Source organism: Penaeus vannamei, chromosome 8 (assembly GCF_042767895.1).
Source record: "Penaeus vannamei isolate JL-2024 chromosome 8, ASM4276789v1, whole genome shotgun sequence".
Lineage (NCBI taxonomy): Eukaryota > Metazoa > Arthropoda > Malacostraca > Decapoda > Penaeidae > Penaeus > Penaeus vannamei.
The window spans coordinates 25559648-25564647 of record NC_091556.1 but is presented as its reverse complement, the minus strand read 5'-3'; the positions used below and the strand labels follow the sequence as shown (position 1 = coordinate 25564647).

The window sequence follows — 5000 nt, the reverse complement described above, 5'->3', positions numbered from 1 at the left end:
GATAGTAATAATGTGGTGGAAGTCAAATAGATATGAGAAATCAATAATTGCATTGTTATAATGATTAATCTTCACTGTCAAAATAATAGTGCTAATAATAATAATAATGATGATGATAGTAATTATAATAATGATAACAAAAATAATAATGATGATAAAAAGGACACTGATGATAATAAAGATACTGATACTACTAATAATGGTAAAAATAATAATGGCAGTAATGATGATAACAATTATTAGACAAACAATAATAATTGCGATCGTAATAATAATGATAATGGCAATAGGAATACTAATAAAAATAGCAATAACAATGAGAATAATAACATTATGGTAATTATAACAACAGTTGCAATATTGTTATTAAGAACATGATAAAAATAACATATCAATAATATAGATGATAATAATAATAGTGGCATTAGTTGTGGCTCTACGAAGTATGATGATATACTAATAAGACGATCAAGCTAAGGAAGAGAGGAAGGAGAGTGAGATGGTGGAGGGGCGGAGCGATGGAGGGGCGAGGGGGGGGGCGAAGTGGTGGAGGGGCTGAGTGGTGGAGGGGCTGAGTGGTGGAGGGGCTGAGTGGTGGAGGGGCTGAGTGGTGGAGGGGCTGAGTGGTGGAGGGGCTGAGTGGTGGAGGGGCTGAGTGGTGGAGGGGCTGAGTGGTGGAGGGGCTGAGTGGTGGAGGGGCTGAGTGGTGGAGGGGCTGAGTGGTGGAGGGGCTGAGTGGTGGAGGGGCTGAGCGGTGGAGGGGCTGAGCGGTGGAGGGGCTGAGTGGTGGAGGGGCTGAGTGGTGGAGGGGCTGAGTGGTGGAGGGGCTGAGTGGTGGAGGGGCTGAGTGGTGGAGGGGCTGAGTGGTGGAGGGGCTGAGTGGTGGAGGGGCTGAGTGGTGGAGGGGCTGAGTGGTGGAGGGGCTGAGTGGTGGAGGGGCTGAGTGGTGGAGGGGCTGAGTGGTGGAGGGGCTGAGTGGTGGAGGGGCTGAGTGGTGGAGGGGCTGAGTGGTGGAGGGGCTGAGTGGTGGAGGGGCTGAGTGGTGGAGGGGCTGAGTGGTGGAGGGGCTGAGTGGTGGAGGGGCTGAGTGGTGGAGGGGCTGAGTGGTGGAGGGGCTGAGTGGTGGAGGGGCTGAGTGGTGGAGGGGCTGAGTGGTGGAGGGGCTGAGCGGTGGAGGGGCTGAGCGGTGGAGGGGCTGAGTGGTGGAGGGGCTGAGTGGTGGAGGGGCTGAGTGGTGGAGGGGCTGAGTGGTGGAGGGGCTGAGTGGTGGAGGGGCTGAGTGGTGGAGGGGCTGAGTGGTGGAGGGGCTGAGTGGTGGAGGGGCTGAGTGGTGGAGGGGCTGAGTGGTGGAGGGGCTGAGTGGTGGAGGGGCTGAGTGGTGGAGGGGCTGAGTGGTGGAGGGGCTGAGTGGTGGAGGGGCTGAGTGGTGGAGGGGCTGAGTGGTGGAGGGGCTGAGTGGTGGAGGGACTGAGTGGTGGAGGGGCTGAGTGGTGGAGGGGCTGAGTGGTGGAGGGGCTGAGTGGTGGAGGGGCTGAGTGGTGGAGGGGCTGAGTGGTGGAGGGGCTGAGTGGTGGAGGGGCTGAGTGGTGGAGGGGCTGAGTGGTGGAGGGGCTGAGTGGTGGAGGGGCTGAGTGGTGGAGGGGCTGAGTGGTGGAGGGGCTGAGTGGTGGAGGGGCTGAGTGGTGGAGGGGCTGAGTGGTGGAGGGGCTGAGTGGTGGAGGGGCTGAGTGGTGGAGGGGCTGAGTGGTGGAGGGGCTGAGTGGTGGAGGGGCTGAGTGGTGGAGGGGCTGAGTGGTGGAGGGGCTGAGTGGTGGAGGGGCTGAGTGGTGGAGGGGCTGAGTGGTGGAGGGGCTGAGTGGTGGAGGGGCTGAGTGGAGGGGCTGAGTAGTGGAGGGGCTGAGTGGTGGAGGGGCTGAGTGGTGGAGGGGCTGAGTGGTGGAGGGGCTGAGTGGTGGAGGGGCTGAGTGGTGGAGGGGCTGAGTGGTGGAGGGGCTGAGTGGTGGAGGGGCTGAGTGGTGGAGGGGCTGAGTGGTGGAGGGGCTGAGTGGTGGAGGGGCTGAGTGGTGGAGGGGCTGAGTGGTGGAGGGGCTGAGTGGTGGAGGGGCTGAGTGGTGGAGGGGCTGAGTGGTGGAGGGGCTGAGTGGTGGAGGGGCTGAGTGGTGGAGGGGCTGAGTGGTGGAGGGGCTGAGTGGTGGAGGGGCTGAGTGGTGGAGGGGCTGAGTGGTGGAGGGGCTGAGTGGTGGAGGGGCTGAGTGGTGGAGGGGCTGAGTGGTGGAGGGGCTGAGTGGTGGAGGGGCTGAGTGGTGGAGGGGCTGAGTGGTGGAGGGGCTGAGTGGTGGAGGGGCTGAGTGGTGGAGGGGCTGAGTGGTGGAGGGGCTGAGTGGTGGAGGGGCTGAGTGGTGGAGGGGCTGAGTGGTGGAGGGGCTGAGTGGTGGAGGGGCTGAGTGGTGGAGGGGCTGAGTGGTGGAGGGGCTGAGTGGTGGAGGGGCTGAGTGGTGGAGGGGCTGAGTGGTGGAGGGGCTGAGTGGTGGAGGGGCTGAGTGGTGGAGGGGCTGAGTGGTGGAGGGGCTGAGTGGTGGAGGGGCTGAGTGGTGGAGGGGCTGAGTGGTGGAGGGGCTGAGTGGTGGAGGGGCTGAGTGGTGGAGGGGCTGAGTGGTGGAGGGGCTGAGTGGTGGAGGGGCTGAGTGGTGGAGGGGCTGAGTGGTGGAGGGGCTGAGTGGTGGAGGGGCTGAGTGGTGGAGGGGCTGAGTGGTGGAGGGGCTGAGTGGTGGAGGGGCTGAGTGGTGGAGGGGCTGAGTGGTGGAGGGGCTGAGTGGTGGAGGGGCTGAGTGGTGGAGGGGCTGAGTGGTGGAGGGGCTGAGTGGTGGAGGGGCTGAGTGGTGGAGGGGCTGAGTGGTGGAGGGGCTGAGTGGTGGAGGGGCTGAGTGGTGGAGGGGCTGAGTGGTGGAGGGGCTGAGTGGTGGAGGGGCTGAGTGGTGGAGGGGCTGAGTGGTGGAGGGGCTGAGTGGTGGAGGGGCTGAGTGGTGGAGGGGCTGAGTGGTGGAGGGGCTGAGTGGTGGAGGGGCTGAGTGGTGGAGGGGCTGAGTGGTGGAGGGGCTGAGTGGTGGAGGGGCTGAGTGGTGGAGGGGCTGAGTGGTGGAGGGGCTGAGTGGTGGAGGGGCTGAGTGGTGGAGGGGCTGAGTGGTGGAGGGGCTGAGTGGTGGAGGGGCTGAGTGGTGGAGGGGCTGAGTGGTGGAGGGGCTGAGTGGTGGAGGGGCTGAGTGGTGGAGGGGCTGAGTGGTGGAGGGGCTGAGTGGTGGAGGGGCTGAGTGGTGGAGGGGCTGAGTGGTGGAGGGGCTGAGTGGTGGAGGGGCTGAGTGGTGGAGGGGCTGAGTGGTGGAGGGGCTGAGTGGTGGAGGGGCTGAGTGGTGGAGGGGCTGAGTGGTGGAGGGGCTGAGTGGAGGGGCTGAGTGGAGGGGCTGAGTGGTGGAGGGGCTGAGTGGTGGAGGGGCTGAGTGGTGGAGGGGCTGAGTGGTGGAGGGGCTGAGTGGTGGAGGGGCTGAGTGGTGGAGGGGCTGAGTGGTGGAGGGGCTGAGTGGTGGAGGGGCTGAGTGGTGGAGGGGCTGAGTGGTGGAGGGGCTGAGTGGTGGAGGGGCTGAGTGGTGGAGGGGCTGAGTGGTGGAGGGGCTGAGTGGTGGAGGGGCTGAGTGGTGGAGGGGCTGAGTGGTGGAGGGGCTGAGTGGTGGAGGGGCTGAGTGGTGGAGGGGCTGAGTGGTGGAGGGGCTGAGTGGTGGAGGGGCTGAGTGGTGGAGGGGCTGAGTGGTGGAGGGGCTGAGTGGTGGAGGGGCTGAGTGGTGGAGGGGCTGAGTGGTGGAGGGGCTGAGTGGTGGAGGGGCTGAGTGGTGGAGGGGCTGAGTGGTGGAGGGGCTGAGTGGTGGAGGGGCTGAGTGGTGGAGGGGCTGAGTGGTGGAGGGGCTGAGTGGTGGAGGGGCTGAGTGGTGGAGGGGCTGAGTGGTGGAGGGGCTGAGTGGTGGAGGGGCTGAGTGGTGGAGGGGCTGAGTGGTGGAGGGGCTGAGTGGTGGAGGGGCTGAGTGGTGGAGGGGCTGAGTGGTGGAGGGGCTGAGTGGTGGAGGGGCTGAGTGGTGGAGGGGCTGAGTGGTGGAGGGGCTGAGTGGTGGAGGGGCTGAGTGGTGGAGGGGCTGAGTGGTGGAGGGGCTGAGTGGTGGAGGGGCTGAGTGGTGGAGGGGCTGAGTGGTGGAGGGGCTGAGTGGTGGAGGGGCTGAGTGGTGGAGGGGCTGACTGGTGGAGGCGCTGAGTGGTGGAGGGGCTGAGTGGTGGAGGGGCTGAGTGGTGGAGGGGCTGAGTGGTGGAGGGGCTGAGTGGTGGAGGGGCTGAGTGGTGGAGGGGCTGAGTGGTGGAGGGGCGGGGGCCAGAAGAATCGGCTGGAGAAGCAGGGCTCGGCTGAGATTAATGGCTGGCGCGCCCTTTTCTCATCACTCACGTGGCACAAAATCACGCCTCTGGGATCAGCGACGGGCGTGCGAGGGCGTGGTCAATCTGTATATTGAAAATTTCTAGGAGTTTTCTGGCAGGAGTAGAAGGGACGGAGCTGGCGACGGATTCAAGGACACGGGGCAAGGACGCTAATGGAAAAGGCTAATGGTGCGAGAATTGATGATGGCAATTTAAGAGGGATGCTAATGGCATTGCCAGTGGTGATGATGTTAAGGGTGATAGATGGGGATTCAGTGTTGTTTTTATATGGAAGGATGGTGACGCTAATGCGACGGGTCACGTGACGAAAAATAACACTAACGCTAACAATGACAGGAGCGATGTAATGCTTTATTTAGACATATGATATTGCAGTATATCATGCTGAGAGCTGCATGAATACGCACTCTGGACCACAGAGGAACATCAGCTGTATTTATCCAGGGCTTAACGGGACGAGACTTATCATTCTCAATCACCCCCCCCCCCCCTCGCCCCGGGCTCCTCCGCCAGCCAGCGCCGCAGCA

General features: G+C 62.4%; 1 protein-coding gene across 4 annotated transcripts in view; it reads right to left on the bottom strand.

Annotated features, from left to right (window-relative positions):
• LOC113814734 (G-protein coupled receptor GRL101) overlaps nt 1-5000 on the bottom strand; it is a 173981-nt gene that overhangs the window by 21598 nt on the left and 147383 nt on the right. The window lies entirely within an intron of this gene.